We start from the raw sequence: 17,006 nt of genomic DNA, 5'->3' as shown, positions 1-17,006 counted from the left end.
ACGGCTATGCTCATTGTCCAATTATTACAAGTTAATCAAAAAATAACACCTTTCAATTTAATTATTTGTACAATTTGACCACACAGCAAAATATTTGACACTAAAATTGCTTCGAGCACAACCCTTGTTATATAAATACACAAACCAACTTAGACTCGGAAGTTGGAACCAAAGACATAATGAGAACAACCATACATTATGACCGTATATTACAACTTCTGATCATTCCAATTTTCCAGCCACTGAATACCACAAGAATTTATTCAAACAATATCACACGGGAATAAGCCAACGCAGCAGTAGCAGCAGCGCGAGAGCATGCTGGGTGACGATGAACCCAAAGCGGTCGATGAGGGAGACAGTAGGCCAGGCCGCCCCATCCTACTTAAGGCTGATACACATCAGGAAATGCACCAGACTCAACCAGCTGAACCTGCAGGTCACAGGAAAAAACATATTATTATTGACATGTTTAGACAATATCTATTTAGACATGGCATCAAGGACCTCACCTGAATAGCTTGTAGCCAAGGCAGAGCATCACCACCGCGGTTGCGTCGCGGACCAAGGCGGGAGGCCAGGTAGTCGAAGCCAAGGGCCGGCTGTGGCTAGTACAGCAGCAGCCCAGTTGGAAGCCAAAACGGCTATATTCAGTAGCCATGGTTAGGTGCATGTGCCAGGACCTGCTTGAGAAAAAGGAGCATAGAGCTGTGCGCAAAAGAAATAACGCAAAATTTCTTATTTCACTTCAGTTTCATCATCTGAGCACAGCACCCCATCAAAACATATAAGCATGAAACTTTAATAATTCACAAGCCAAGGCTTAAAAGATGGAATCATAATCTGTAATCTGGAAACCCTGCATGCTGCTTATTTTAGATTTATACAAAGCCAAGTCTATATTATTTGGTAGAAAACATCTTGTAGGATAGGAATCCTAGTAATATCCTCCTAACAGCACATAAATAAGATTCCTACTCAAAACTAAATTCATAATTTTGATGAAGGACTTCACTGCAAGGATCCGTGATACTTGATAAATCAACAACAATTCGGGTTCTATCATAGAAAATCAATAGTTTTGACAGAAAAACACACAAGGACCGTCACTTGTCATCATGACACATGAACACTTTAGGACAAGCATTATTCAAGTATATTAAACGATGAACAATGACTAGCACCGATCGAAATAAAGCATACTCTGATAAATAGGCAAATCAACAACACATGAGGGGAGTAGGAGACAAGTACCACATGTTGCATTTATGGTCCTCGTTTAGAAAATACCTCGATCTTCTAAAACCAAGGCAAAACAAAATCTCATCTCTGGCCAGCCTCATCTTCTTCAGCAATCATTGTTTTGTAAACTATACTGTTGTTCAACTTGAACCGATTATGGTTCCAGGGAAAAGGCATGGTGGACAGGTAGCACTGCAATAGTTGATTTCCAAGGTGCAAGGTCAACCTCCATCTGCAACATGGCAGCATCAGACAAACCCAGATCCAAGTGAGATGTTCATGTATCGGTTGCATCAGTTTCCCTACACACAGAAGAGAAAGAGCAAATGTGGGATTCTGGAGATGGGAAAGTAATAGAATAAGGAAAACATTTACACAAAGTCAAACCTGGAATGATACGAACAAGAAGCTTCACTGATAAGGTTGTTTCTTTAGCAGAATTTGACAAAGACCTACCAGGAGAAAGAAAGAAAAAGCAACATATTAGTCATCCAACCCATCTTTCCAATTTGAGCCGTGCAACATCAGAGCAAAACAAAGAATAGGCTTGGTTACTCATTATTGAGATCATAGTTATGCAATAGAAAGACAAGGCTTCTTCACTACATGACAACGCATGATTCTGCAGTCCACAATCCAAAATAAAATAGCTTCCACTGTAAATAGTTAGAGGATAAATTTTTGCTTGTAGATATCAGGCTATTACGAGATGATGAAAACGTATTTTTATCCCACTAAAATGAGTGTACTTTCACTCAACGTGCAAAAGCCAAGGCGAGAGCTTCCTTGTACATCTTTTGTCCTATCATTTTAAGCTAGCTCAGCCATGTGAGAAGTGATAGCATGGTTTTAAAGGCATCCCTAAGGCATCGTCTAGGAGACGCTTAGGCGTCAAGGCGCCCGTCCTCCGCCTTGGAAAATCGACCGCTTAAGGCGCCTAGGCTTCCAACGCGCCCGCCTAGGCGTCGCTTAGGCGTCAGAGCACCCCCTGGCCGCTCTAAGACGCCTTAACGCCTTTAAAACCATGAGTGATAGACACTGACCGATGTTGTCACCGCTCCAGGATCATGGTAACCAGGAGAATGAATGAAGCATGAACACAGAAGGTAGGACACGAGTGACAAGTTCTCAAAAGCATTTACTTTTAAAGTCCAGCCAGCAGTAAAAAGGATGTTTCACAAAACTAGTACAAATGTTAGCCTTCAGACTGAACCAACAAAGCAACTACTGGTAAACGCTTTTCCTAGTACAGTTTAATTGTTTATACTCTAAATATCAAGCTAGGAAGATTCAGCCTTTCATGATCCATATTTCTTTCTTATTAATTGATGAAACAATTTCAATGCCAGGCAACAATTCAACAAGTATCCAATAAGGCAGCAAACTTAATTTATCCTAGGCAACATATATTGCCTTGAATCACAAAAGAGGAGTTTCCCAGCCGGCGACCTACCACCGCAAGTCCAAGAACAAGGCTCCATCGGCATCTCGTCTGTCCATCCGTCCACCACCTGCATCCACGACAACAAAACAGAAGATATCAACTAAATGAGATGAAGTTTTGGGGTGTTCCTTGGAGGTGAGCTACCCACACTGCTTTTTACATGATCATATCAAAAAATTAAATAAAATGGCAACGGAAACATCAGACTCTCCTTTCTCTCTTTCTCTCTTTACACGCATAAACATTCAGCCAACTACATGGAATTAATACCCAAGCTCTAGCATCCAACCAGTGAGCATGTCTTACAACACACAGCAGCAGCTTTACTTACACACACACAACAAATGATTGGTTTCCTTCCAAAAGGCTACAGCCAACGCCAAAAGCATTCCAAGCAACTACAAGAGAAGTGTGCTACCAGATGATAATAAAAGCAGCAAAGTTTCTTGAGCTTCTAACCAGCAACCATCCAAAGTAAAATGGTTTTGCATGTGATTATCAAGCTTTGATGCTAATTGATCAAGCCAATAGTTCTGAAATCATTCAGGAAACAGATAAAGACAACATCAACACAAAGCATTCAGGAAATAGAGAAAGACAACATCAACAATTTATACATGCTTCAAACAGAAATATGCATCGGGTCGCAATACTTGTTTGTATCTATCTACTAAGACATGGCATCAAGGACCTCACCTGAATAACTTGTAGCCGAGGCAGAGCATCACCACCAGCGCGGTTGCGGTGCAGGCGAGAGGCGAGAGGCCAGGTAGTCCAAGCCGAGGGCCGGCCATGGCTACAGCAACAGCACTCCCAGAAGCCAAAAGCCAGATCCAACAGCCATGGCTAGGTGCATATGGCAGGACCTGCTTGAGCAAAAGGAGAATAGAGCTATGAGCAAAAGAAACATCGCAAAAGACAACACTGTCAATCATGTGGTGATTTCTCTATACAACACCATCTACATGCATATAATCCTGTGACAGCATCTTGCTATTCAACAAGAGAACAATATTCATCAAGAAGCTGAATAATTAAAATGTTTAGAAGGGCAAAGAAAGTCATGGCTGCTTGATAGCTTCTAGCAAGTAGCATATATTTTTCTAGGCCAAAACTGATGTACAGCCAGAGGGAAAAGTGCGTTTTTTGTGCAGGAAAAGATTTTATCAATCCACGAGCAATCGGTTGAACTTACAGTGGAGACGCCAGCATTCTACACATAAGCAACATCATCTGGGTTGAACAGCCCTGATTCACCAACAACCTGAAAATACATAAAGATTGGGGAAACAAATCAGCAAAAAAATAATGACAAACATCTGCGGTCATAGTATCGAATGTTCCTTGCGAATTCATGAAACTTGCAATCAAGTCCAACAAAGAAAGCAGCGTTCGACTTTGAGGTGCGTGCAGCATTCAGCATCATAACTATGATAGAACTCCAGATAATATAAAGTTTATAACACCTAAAAGTTACTGTGTACAGTTTAGTTGTGAAGCATAATTTCTGGTACAAACATATGTTAATTCCTGGTAAAAAGAACCAAGTAAGAAAAGACTATAGATCAAACTGTGAGCATTCTGCCTATAATATAATTCCATGTCAAAACCTGGGAGAAGATGTGCTCAGTTCGTTTTCCTTTAGAAAATTTGCTGCCTTTTTTTGATGTTATGATGAGACATTAGCCTTTGTAGGAGGTTGTAAGGGATAAGCTGACATCTGATACTTTGTTGTTTCGTTTCTTGTGAAATGGAACGGGGCGAGGACGCCTTTCATCTAAAAAAATAATACAATTCCAATCTCTACTACTAGACCATCAACGGGAAGCATAAAAAATATATACTACCAGACCATCAAAGGGAAGCATAAAAGCAAAATGAGAACAGGACTAGCATTGAGATCATTATCATGTAGGAATAAAAAGAATATATCTGTAATCTACATTTAGTAGCCAAATTTGTTCTTATGCTATTTTCTTAACCAGAACTAGAACAATGTAAAATAATGGAGCTATACTCCCAAAACAGGACAAGATCAAAACCACACAGTACTAAACATTAGGATTGAGAGCGCTATAGAACAGCGAGCTGAGGCTACTAACACAAAATCATCAAGTCCATTAGCTCTCCAAGCACACAAGCATCAGGACTGCGAATAACCAGGCATATATATTAGCTTCCTAGCAACATAATTTATAAAGTTAGATGGCAAGGTAGCAATCAAATGCATAGTTCTAAGCCCCTGATGGCCAGAGAATAACATAGCCACGGTAAGTGCAAGGGACCCGAAGATCAAAGGGGTGAACCAAGAGCTCACCATAGTGGCTTTAACCTAGGCCAGACCACAACGTCCATGAGACCAAGCCGAAACACATCCACCTGACCAAGTGGAACCGGCAGATAACAGAAACAACATCATTAAATGTAGTTTACCAATACTATTCGGTGGCGCACAAAACGAACTAAGCAACTAAGCACGAGAACAAGAGGCAACACATTTAATAGCCAATAGCATCCAGCGATCAACAACTAAGCAACAATTGACCCCTCTAAACTAAAAAGAAAGCTCTAGGCTACAAAAGGGAACCCACTAAAACATGCTATACCAAGATGCTAAAATTTCAAATTTGCACAAACATCCCAGCCACAAGGAAATAAGTCATTCATCATGTGAAATCAACCCAGCCAACAAAGCCACTTGGCATACCAAAATAAAGCCATTAGCAACTTGAACATATAAGCAACTGTGACCAGAACCAAGTATGCATGTGGATCTAACAAAGACCAATAAGTGAAAGCGGTTCAACATCATGTAAGTGTGCTATGCAACTGATTCCTTGATTAAATGACTGAGAGTTTCCTTGTACACAACATTAAAATGAAATCTCCTGACTCGTAAATGGTAATCGCATGCAGCGATGAGGAGGTAGCAAATGCAAGTCAGTCAAAAAAACACCCTTTGCACTAAATCAGTTACTGGTGAACCATAAGAAGGTACAACAGTTGACAAAGGACTGAAAATTGGGACATCGGACAAACAACATGGAACTCTGGATGTGGGGCCCCAATTCGACAACTCATTATGTGAACCGAGATGAAAGTGCTATGATTGGTGAAACAGCAGAATAATGAACCATAATATAAAAAAGATCATGCCAAATAAGACATCATGGGTAATTGGTTTATGCTGGTAAAAAATGACACTTTTGCTTACGCGCATAATCAATGCCCCAAAATAGAGCTGAACTATCTGTGATGCAAGTACTCAAATTTGGAAAAAAAGGAAATCATGTGGCACTTCTCCCCCCGAGAGGCAGGGTAAAACATTAAAATAGAGAAGAATAAGAAACAAAAAAAGATTAACATCACAATGACCAAGCTTATCTAAAACTCACTAAAATGGCTGCAACTTAACATCATGCATAATCATCCTTTCTACCATAAAATAAATGATCTACAGGCAGAAAACAAACCTTTGCTGACATTGCGCCCAAAATTGTTGTTCTGCTTCAGTGGATCTACTAAACTGCCCTGTAAACATTTATGTACATTGTTCTCAGAATCTCATCCCGCTCAAGAAACAATCATCATGAGTGTCTGATGAGTCGGCTGTGCAAGAAAAGCTATGTGACGACCAATTACAACATGAAAAATCGATTATACACAAAGGTCAGGCTGCATTCACTTGCTATGCATGCTTTCAAGTTGGAAATTGTACACCTCAATCCGATGGTATATCTATCCTTGCACTATAATTGTTGAATGCTTCCTCAATCCTTATAAAAAAGGAAGAAAGATAAATAGAAAGTTACAGGAAAAGTAACAATACTGTGAGTTTGAATAGGAGGCATACATAACTAGGAACGAATTCTTGGGAATATTAGATGGTAAATATCCACCAAACAAGTAGTAAAAGTTAAACCTTCAGGCTGAGCTAACAAAGATACTACTAGTAACGGCTTTTCCTAGTATATTCATTGCCAATACTCTAAAAATATCAAGAGTAGGAAGATTGAGACTTTCATGACCCTGCTGGAGAAAGCATTCAACATGACTAGCTTAGCTAGAAAACTGAAGGAACTAACAAAGCATAGCATTTATTTTTTCATTGGCATTTTAACTGAGAACCAAATTTTTCCATATTTTGTCCTGCAAATTAACCATTCCAGTACGACAGGCCATGTATAGCCTAGATAGTGAACTGAAAGAAACATTTGAACATGGCAGGATTACACTTCTGCATTGAAGTAACAAAGAGAAAGAAGTTGCAAAAATCATACGGAGACACCAACAAGTACAAAATGTGAACATTGCTCAGTATGATCTAAGAAAACTATCTTACGTATTAAGTGCGTAAAGAATATGATGATCAATCTTAAATGAATAGATGCGTCAAGTCCAATCCTAAATGATGATCATTCTTTCAGCTACACTAATCATAAACAAAACTAGATAGTTATCAAAATATTAGCATGACATAATTACACCATGAAGGACCATATAGACGCACACAAGCCATAAAAAGCGAAGATAGTATAACCTTGGTACTGTATAAAAAGAGGCCACACGGGTCGTAAATCGTAATAACAAGCAGTATGTTTCCACTCTTCACCTTCACTTCCCTGGGAAGGGTTCACCTAGTTGACATGCCACCTAACAGTTAAATATATGATCTAATCAATCTTCCATAGCTGTAGATAAACTACCTCAAATCCCATTCTAGAACTCAAAAAACGTTGACCAACGGGGGAATGATCCCTCCCTTGTCTATACGTTGTTAGGTAGGATGACTCTCCCCGCGGATAGACGCTAGGATGATAACCCGGTTTAAATTCCGCCCCTCCCTGCGACCGCGAGATGGGGATTCGAACCTGGGTGGGTGGGCTAGCTGCGCACTCGCTAGCCTTGCCACTGAGCTAGGACTCAGTTCTCAAAAATTATAAATATCCAACCTACCGGATTCGAACCAGTGACCTACGGATTGATCTGCAAATACTACAGTCCTCCGCTCTACCAACTGAGCTAAGGTCGGATATTCATTCTAGAACTCAGAGTATGTAATTTAGTCACTTGAGCCTTGTTCCCCACTCACCAATACTAATGCAACAACACAATCACTGTCCCACACAGAACATACATATGTTATCCAGTGCAGAAGCGTCACATTTTTAAGTGAATAGATAAACACACCAGGAAATTAGGAGAGCGCATTAGATAATGCCAGTCAATGGATAAAGTAAACCAGTAAAAAAGTTTATCAACAATGAAATATACATAAATGAACATTCTTAATGCTGCCTTTTTGTTCCATGTTTCGATTCTCTATAGACAAACATTTCCAATCAAGCTATGCATCTAGATCGGTGCTCAGAATTATCAAACTTCGAGGTTCCAACATATACATCAGAAAAATACGGCAGAATTGCAGAAGATGCAGCAAAACATACCCTTCAACCAAATCTGAGCATGATGTCATCAGGTTCCTGGCCATCGAATCCCCTGGCCTCTTCCTCGTCAGAGTTGCATCTCCTAGACCACATGTCACCACCAAGTTTCCCGAAGGCGACAAGTTGAGTGACCTGGGAGCTCATGTGGCGGGGATGGTGCTCGACAGCTCCAGGATTATGGCTAGACACTCCATGAGCTTGTTAGTTGTTTTGATACAAAATATATTAGTAAGTGGTTCAGAAAATGAAGAATAGTTGGGTAATAATGTGCATAAAAATACTAGATTCCACCAAATTAACCAGATTCGTTAGTGTCACACAATTATCAATATCAGCAGCGATTACATATACATGAGCAAAGCATTTATTAGAACTGATTTGTTAATATGAGTATCATTACTACCTACAAAACCACGGAACTAGTAATTAAGCATGAGAACCACCAGATGGGGGGAAAGGAAAAAGCTTTTAAATTTAGCCATCAATAACCATAAGATCAAATAATACAAGCGCAAATTATCCATAAGTTCAAATTTCAGGCCACAAGATAAAACCTAACCAAGCTGGTTTGCAATTTGAGAAGAAAAATGAAACGACAAATAATTCAAAGGAAATACAGTAAACTCAAGCACCTGTACTGCAAGAAAGGTAAACAAGAGGACGATATTATCTCCTGATCTTTCAATTCCCAAAGTAAATCTAACAACGGCACAAACACACTCAATATTCACACCCCACGAAAGACTTTGACACCACAAGAGAGGGAAAATAAGTCAAAATTTTGACAAATAGAACAAAGAAATACTCAGCCATGGATCCCATAAACCAGCCATGAAAGAATACATACAATACCACAAACACATCACACATAAATCAACCTTGTGTGCAGCAAAACTTGAGGAGAATGACCAGCATAAAATCATCAGAGAAGGCATCAAGAGGCAATTACATGACACTAGAGCCTTGGCAATGTCTGAAAAGTAATTAAATTCACGTTGTGCAGAGGTCCAAAGATTGAAACTAGGGCCTCGGGAAATACCATGTATTACCGGAGACCTTATCTTGTACGATGCTTCCGTAGCAGATCAGGGCTGCAGCTACTCTTTAAGATAATCCTGCACATAACATAATTTAACTTGTAAAGATAAAGGAAGAAGATATTTATTTGGCGCTGAGATATAAAAATAAAGGTCAATATAAGAGTAGAATAAGCTAGTTTAGTTCATAAACTAATCAATTTGAGAAAAAAAACTGTCAGCAAAAGTACTTGACAGCAAACAAGCACTAATGCCAAGCAAAATAGTTGAACTTTTTCAGTCCGTGAATAGCAACTCCATAGTTAGTATTATTCAATGCATGCCTTAAACACAATAGTAATAACCTTTGTAAAGCATTAATAACTTTCTAAGCACATTATTAAGATAAGAAAGCAACCATCGTCGTAAATTACAGCCGACGAGTGAATATATACAATCAATAAAAATGTGATACTGACCTATGAGTTGTGGACATTTCATTAATTATCTGGGCAAGAAAGGGATAGCATTGTTATTTATGATGCAACCAGAAGAGCTACAGCTTATGTGATAAAGAACAATTACACCATAATATGCATTATGCATTGCCACTGACTCAAAAGGCATAACTTGAATTCTCATGCTCCTGAAATTCAAATTAGAATTCAGGGAGTAGATCTTGCTATATACAGAAAACTACATTCAGAAAAGCAAGACAAGTCTAAGCTTTCAATTAAATAGTAAACTATGTGGTGGTACAAATGACATGTCAAACTGTGCCAAAACCGTTTCAGACAATTTTTGTGTGAACCCAAGTATTTGAAAGCCAAACTTTTGTGCCACCTACATAGATGCAGATAGAGCTCCTCTTTCTAAGGATATACACAAAAGATGGAGAGAAAGAACCACCGAAACAAATCTATGACAATCTCTCATAATGCAAACCCACAAATTTAGAACTCAAAATAAAAACCATCATGTTCTTCAAACCATATTATTCACTTCCACTTCAACTCCACATGAACAAAATTAGATTGAAAAGAATGTGTAATAATTACACAAAAACCAAAAGATGTAGAGGGGATTTTGTTGCTGTTTGCCACTGGATTAATTAGAAAGCTCGGGACCAAATGCAAACACTACATAAACTGTTTTCCTGGCCCTTTCGACAAATATTCAGAGCTATAACTTTGCATCTAGCTAAGACATGGAAAAAATAGGAGCAGCGCTGATCAAAGAATGAGTGAATCACATAACGTGAAGTGTCAAACATCTGTACTAACAAAAATTACATGACTAGTTTGCAAGAATTTGGACAAAGAGAATTTACTAGAAATAAGTCACAGCAAGGCATGTATGCGTGCTACTGAATCAATGAAAAAAACAGATGAGTTAATTACTGTTTCCTCGGTTGCTAGCTAGTAACAGCAATGTATCTACTGACATAGCAGCAATTCATATACGTATCTTGTATGTTGTACAACCACAGGCCAGCGCCCAGTGGTATCATCCGAAGCAAAGAACATCTACCTATATTTTCAACTGAAACCAGTCCACCAAAATAGCCATCATCATCAAGTAGTATTTCTAGTAAGTAACGTGTCTGGCAATCATATTCAGGCCACGCACATTAGGAGAGGAACCTCTAGATATATGGCTGCAAGATACAAACTGAAACAACAAATTACGGCGACTAGCCATTATCATCGAGCCACAGACCAACCAACCAACATAGATAGCCGACGCAGCGGTAATTTAGGACAGAGAAAAAGGCGGCAGCGGACAGGATTTCACCTTCCTAACAGCAAGCCATACCTGTATCCGCTCCGTCCGTCATCGTCCGAGCGGTAGAGCAAGTTGTCGCCGCTCCCAAACCCGCCGCCGCCTCCTCAAGAAGCACCACCATCAATCCATCCATCCCAAGCTTTTCTAGGGTTTTCACCCAACACGTGCATACACTTACAGAGAAACAAAAACGCAGCACTCCATTAGCACGAGAGGAAATGCCGTGAGGTGAAGGGAACAGGATGGGCCACGTTGCGCTCACCTCACCGGCTTGTGGAGGGCGGCCGACAGGGCTCCGGTCAGCAGCCGGTCGTCGGAGTAGGATAGCAGCGCGATGGCTGGGTGAATTGAAGCGGCCTTTTTCCTTCTCCGGATGGGAGCTCGCCGATGGAGGCGTGCCCAGGGGATGGTACGTCTTCCCGGAGCGCGGCGCCGAGGGTCGGAATCCGCACGGTGAAGGACCCCCAGAGGACGGCGGAGATCGAGTTGACCTCCGGGCGACAGGACGCGAGGGTGGAGGTCGCCGGTTCTTGACGGCGCGGAGGTGGGTAGCATCCGCCGGCGAGGATCGAGGAGAAGAGATCGCGTGGGTGGTGGGGATGCGGCCGCCGTTGGGGGTTCTGGATGGAGAGGATGGGATGCGTTGGGGAGGAGGAGATGGAGGTGCGGTGGCCGGCGAGGTGCCGGGGCGACGGGATGGAGGGAGAGAGGAAGGGGGATTTGAGGGAGAGCCAAAGGAATTAAGTGAGGGCGTGCTTTGCGTGATTTTACTTTTCATTTTCATTTTCCTTTTCCTTTTCTCTTTTACACATACACGGAAGGTTTTGATTGATGATTTGCTCCAATCGAGGAGGCTGTTTATTCATCCCACGCGACCCGCTCTTTTGCGAGGCTACACACTTAATTTCGTTCCAAAATTATGCATGGAATTAAATAACTTGCCTCGTGCATGATTTTGGAATTAAATTATTGTTCATGTGTGTCACAAACGTACAAACCATGAGCACCTACTCCTTCAGCTTCATATATATACGACCATCTAAAGCTATTTTGGTATATGTACCTTTGCTCTCTCTCTCTCACTCTCACGCCAAGTTGTCGAAGACGGCGACTAACTCATCGGCGGTCGTTTAACTAATGAGTCCGCTGGCATGCACGTGTCCCGTCAACACCGCCATGCTGGCCGATGAAGAGGGATAAGCGCGCCTAGGTCTAGTGGTCATCTTCTCGCCCTCGTTAGTGGAGTATGTACAAATCATCGACATCGGCTTCCGAGTCGCCCTTGTTTTCATCAAGGCTATGGCATGCATGTCCGGTGTTGGACCGTCGTTCATGCTAGCTTGCTTGGTGCTAAACACACGCACTAATGGAAGTCCATTTGGCGGCCATCACCCGTCGTTGTCTCACACCCTCGGGGCCGCTACCTCGACAACTCACGAAGGAAACTATATTACGATGTTGACATCCTACTTGTCACCTCGACGAGAAGTATTACATCAACATTGGAGGACATCGCCAAAGTTGTTCTCGTCTCGAAGGATAGTCGGCCGTAGGATAAAAATCGTGAGAAGTTGGCCTCCGACTAGCCCAACTCTTGTAACATGTTAGCATCTTATTGTTTTATAGGTGTGGTGTAAAGATGAAAATCGAGTGCAAAGTCACGTGAAAATAACCTCTTTTAATGAAAAAAAACTAGGCTCACCGGACACATTCTCCTATATACAAGTATATAGGTGTGGTGTGAAGATCGAAATCAAAGAAACAAGTTTTAGATGACATATGCTTCACAAAAGAAGATACCTTGCACCCACTTCGAGTCCGCCGACCCAACTCTTCTAATAACTTGGCCTATTTTTTTATGTGAGGTTCCTATGACTTTTCTAACCTAAACAAATAGTAAAGTGACATGGAATCACCACTTCGATGAAAATCTAGGGGTGTACGACATGAGGCCCATGTAACATGGTGTCGCATGAAATCGCGTGAGGGAGGGTAAAAAGCACTTCCGTTTTGCATGGGTCCTAATAAGGGTATATGATGCTGTCTAAAGAGTAAAAGTCAATACACAACTTTTAAGCGTGGCACATCCTTTTTTTGACCATGGATAGCCTATTTTTCGAGTAGTAGAAAGAAAATGCTTCGCTCGCGCTCGCTCTCGCTCTCGCCCTCCGTGCGGGCGAGAGGGAGCCAACCATAAGGCCGCCGCCCGTCCTCCCTTCTCTTCGCCCTTCCCTCCGCTGCCGTCGGGCGTTGCTCGTGCGGTGCCGGCAGCGGCCGGCCATTTCCCACGCGCGTGGCAAGGAAGCGCGGAGCTCGGCGCTCGCGGCGGTTTCCCTAGGCTAGGTGTGGTACGGTGCGTCCGGGTGGCTCTCGAGGCGGCGGTGCTGCTCCTTGGCGACGGGGCAGCGAGGTGGCTTGGCGACGGATGGCCGGTCGCAGGCGGCGGGCCGGCCGCACCCTCCCGGCCCGGATCCGGGCCCTCCGGGCCCCATCTAGGTTAGGGTGGGCTACCTTAGGCCCGGTTGTTGATCCATGGAGGTGGGCGTGGGGCGTCGGCGGGGATGGGTGGTGGTGGCGCCGCACGCCGGCCAAGCTGCGGCGTGGCGGCGGAAACTTTACGGGCCGGGATAGCTCGGCCGGGCCGGTAGGGGCTCGGTGTGTTTCTTCTAGCACGTCCGGTCGCTACCGCGATGGCGATGGAGGATGTTCCCTCCCGCGTGGCGGTGGTGATGCTTGCCCCGACCTGTTGTGCCCTCCCTTCCCTCGAGGCCTCGTGTCTGGGACCATAGTGAGACAGCGAGGATGGCTTCTAGATTGTGGTGGCGCATGCTGGTTGGTGGTAGTTGGGTGGAGCACTTCGAGTTGTTTGGGGTGATGGTGGTTTAGGGGATCGGGAGAAATCCCTGTCGGCTTGTTCGACGCCGACGCGGTGACGCTCGCGGGTGTCGTCTTTCCTTCCCGAAGGGCGTCGGGGGTACCCCTAACCTATCCTCTCCACATACGTGGGGAAACCCTAGGACGAGTCCGGGCGCAGCAACGGCGACATCGCCGCTTCCTTGTTGAAGGTGTTGCTTCGTATGCGATGACTAGATGTGCTAGGAAGCGGTGGGACTTCCCGGAGGGTGCAACGAGTGCGGGCTATCTTCGTTTTCATCAATCTATCGGTGTCGGCATTAGTTTCTTTTATTATATTTTCTCTCTTCTTTATTTTGGGCTTGATGTGCTGTTTGTCCAAGCGGTGGTTGCTATCTTGTATCGGTTGGTTGCTATATTAATATAGCGGGACGAAAGCCTATTTCAAGGAGTGTGGCACATCCTTCACGAACAATACTATCTTGTAGGAAGTTTCTCGACTTATAGTCAAAAAGTCCCACTTCGAAGGAGAAGTTATTTTCATTTTTCATGCATGTTTTTGGGGTCTCGTGTAACTCCTTTGCGAATCTCTTGTTTTTACTATATGCATGAAATGACCGACCCTATCAATTCATGTGCCGGTTCAATAGGGATGGCACTCATGAAATCATGCCAAAAACCATCGAAACCCCAACTCCTTAGCATGTAGTAGGGGCAAGCCCAAAATTTGAGTATGAGTATTCAAAATTATAATATTTATTTATTATATAAAATAAAGTTTATGAAAAGAATTATATATGGACTAATGATCACACATATATTACATGTGTGAGAAACACACACAATGAAGGATACTTGTGCTTGAGAAACATATGAATTTACGAAAATTACAAGTAAAAGAAATAATATTTGAATTTTCAATAACAAAAGGACATGCAAAAAAAGATATGTTGAAAAATAAGAAAGTGAGCTAAATAATCCTTTATGACATCAAAGGAAGATTTATTTATTATCGTATATCACTATCTTTTAGAACATTCACATACGTGTGTTTTTTAAAATATTTGGGTGTTTAGATGGGTATTCTTCCGAATACAGATTGAATTGAAGTACCCCCCGCCCCCCACCGTTGTGGTAAGAACTTGGGTATAAAAGGTTGTCGTAAACAAGAAAATGCACAAATTACTTTGGCATGGAGATCTAGACCATTATTGTAGATCAATATCCTAGACTCCTAGATCTTAACCCTAATCCCGACCTTAACCCTAAACTTACACCCTAAGCCCTAGCTTAGACACTAAACCGTATAGCCAAGTAACAAAAAATCTTGCAACAAGTGACCATGGGCACACTATTGTGGAAAGGTCTTTTGACGTTCCCGTCTATTTTTTTTGGGGGCTAGAGGGAGTTGTTTTGGGATTCACTTGTTTTCATTTATGCATGAAATGACAGGTAGCTATTACCTATCATTTCATGTGTCGACCCATCGTAGTGGCGGCGTGCTAGGAATATGTGGTGTTCAAAGATTTCTCCATGAATTTCTACTTCGGCGAGCCGTAACTTGTGAATATGATCTTCGGTTGAGGCGGGTCCTCGAGGCAATGGAAACCTCTATTGGAGTTAGGGTTTCTCATACTTCTAGTTTTTGGATCTTGTTGCTCCATCGATCTCTACTTTGTCGGACGTCGTGGTCGAGGTTGACATATCGAGCCCCTCGCGACCGAGCGGAGGATATTAATATACGTGAACATGATAATGTCGACGACTATATATATAGAAGCCATTCCTACAGAAGACGAGGTTGAACCCTTCTACACCGAGTCGACGTTGTAGAGTTCCATAGCCATAAACACTAGATCACATCCCTAAACCTCATCGGGTGCATCTATGTGACCGTCGAGTCCATCTTCTAGTCTTCAAGTCGTGTATTGTTCATGATCACGTCGATAAGAAAAGTTTGAGAGAAGCTCATCATCATCATCATCATCATCATCATCATCATCATCATCATCATCATCATCATCATCATCATCATCATCATCATCATCATCATCATCATCACCGTGTCTTTGATCCAAACTTGTTGACACGAGCCCCTTGCCAAACAAATAAATATGTCTCCAACCCGCGGAGAAGAATTGACTTTGGATCATGAAAACATTCCTTCATCCGGATGTCTTGAGAAAGTGGTGGGTAAGGGAGGCATAAAATCAACTCAAAAGGCCGTGGTACACAAAAACTTATATGGACACTCGAGAAACACTCAACGATGGAGAGGATTGGCAAATATTTCGGGCGCAAAAGGGACCTCTCCATCGGCGGCGGCGGGCTCGAACACATGTCCACCATTGTAAGTGAAATTTAGGTGTATTGCTATCTCTCGATGACGTGTTATTGACACAACAAGATGAACATTAGCAATATAAACAGTAGGACCCCCCATGTGCCCTTTATCGGCCGATCTCGTCTTGATTGGGCATAGTACACGGTACGTCGATGGAATCACATCTTATAACTAAGCATAAGAAGATATTGTAAGCACATGCTAATTAATTAACTTAGTAGCGGTAGTAATAAAACTAAGTAATCCTTATAGCACATATAGTATTGGTGATGGTGTCTGATGGCTTATTTGGCGATTATATTCAAAGTGGACTCACATCGCTTACAGCTAACAATCACTCGAATTAATGTGCAGTTGCACTCGTAGTAGATGTCTTTTATCTTTATTTTGCTGAAACACACATGCTAATCTGCTTATTCATAGGCACCATGTCTACTCGCGCGGGAGGTCCAGCAGCGAAAACTCGGTCGAAATTCGTATCTGGAGTATTCTCCAAACTGGCCCAGCAGCGAAAACTCCGTCGAAATTCGTATCTGGACTGGAGTATTCTCCCAACTGGCCCAGCAGCCCATTGTCGCAGCGCCCAGCAGCCCATTGTTTTGCGCTCACTACGCACCGAATCCCTAACCAACGCTACGCACGCATTTCTCCTCCCCCACTCCCCGTTCTTTCCTCTCCTGCGATCAGAGAGGCGGCGCCATGGTCGCCCACCTACCACGCCGGCGCGGCCGGGCTTGCTCGCCGGAGCGCGCACGCGTGCGTGCATCGACGCGAGCGGCTCCGTCGACCTCGCCTAGCCGGCGTCGCGCGCGTGGCCGGGGCGGCTGCTGAACGCCGGTGAGGGTGCGCCGGCAACCAGGACGCGCCGGCGACGA

The 17,006-nt window shown here is 42.9% G+C and overlaps 3 long non-coding RNA genes and 1 other non-coding gene across 6 annotated transcripts; all 4 read right to left on the bottom strand.

Moving 5' to 3' along the window:
* Positions 1-515: 515 nt before the first annotated feature.
* On the bottom strand, positions 516-3,546 carry LOC124699119. Of its 2 annotated transcripts, none has more exons than XR_007001282.1 (5): positions 3,383-3,546; positions 2,696-2,753; positions 1,630-1,694; positions 1,255-1,544; positions 516-683 (listed from the first exon to the last, which is right to left on the bottom strand). It is a non-coding gene; the product is annotated as an uncharacterized LOC124699119 (long non-coding RNA). The 2 variants fall into 2 exon arrangements; XR_007001281.1 differs by having other exon boundaries at positions 1,291-1,544.
* Positions 3,547-3,909: 363 nt separating this feature from the next.
* On the bottom strand, positions 3,910-8,337 carry LOC124699144. Of its 2 annotated transcripts, none has more exons than XR_007001291.1 (5): positions 8,134-8,337; positions 6,160-6,217; positions 5,004-5,065; positions 4,789-4,866; positions 3,910-3,950 (listed from the first exon to the last, which is right to left on the bottom strand). It is a non-coding gene; the product is annotated as an uncharacterized LOC124699144 (long non-coding RNA). The 2 variants fall into 2 exon arrangements; XR_007001292.1 differs by lacking the exon at positions 8,134-8,337 and adding an exon at positions 6,407-7,217.
* TRNAY-GUA lies at positions 7,633-7,718 on the bottom strand. The gene is given in 2 exon segments: positions 7,633-7,668; positions 7,682-7,718. It is a non-coding gene; the product is annotated as a tRNA-Tyr (tRNA).
* An 835-nt stretch (positions 8,338-9,172) lies between the features above and the next one.
* On the bottom strand, positions 9,173-11,565 carry LOC124699156. Its single transcript, XR_007001295.1, has 3 exons — positions 11,197-11,565; positions 10,965-11,107; positions 9,173-9,248 (listed from the first exon to the last, which is right to left on the bottom strand). It is a non-coding gene; the product is annotated as an uncharacterized LOC124699156 (long non-coding RNA).
* Between the last annotated feature and the right edge of the window lie 5,441 nt (positions 11,566-17,006).

The sequence above is a fragment of the Lolium rigidum genome, chromosome 1 (genome assembly GCF_022539505.1).
Source record: "Lolium rigidum isolate FL_2022 chromosome 1, APGP_CSIRO_Lrig_0.1, whole genome shotgun sequence".
Taxonomy (NCBI): Eukaryota; Viridiplantae; Streptophyta; class Magnoliopsida; order Poales; family Poaceae; genus Lolium; species Lolium rigidum.
The sequence above is the reverse complement of the archived record's forward strand: the minus strand, read 5'-3'. Positions and strand labels throughout refer to the sequence as shown.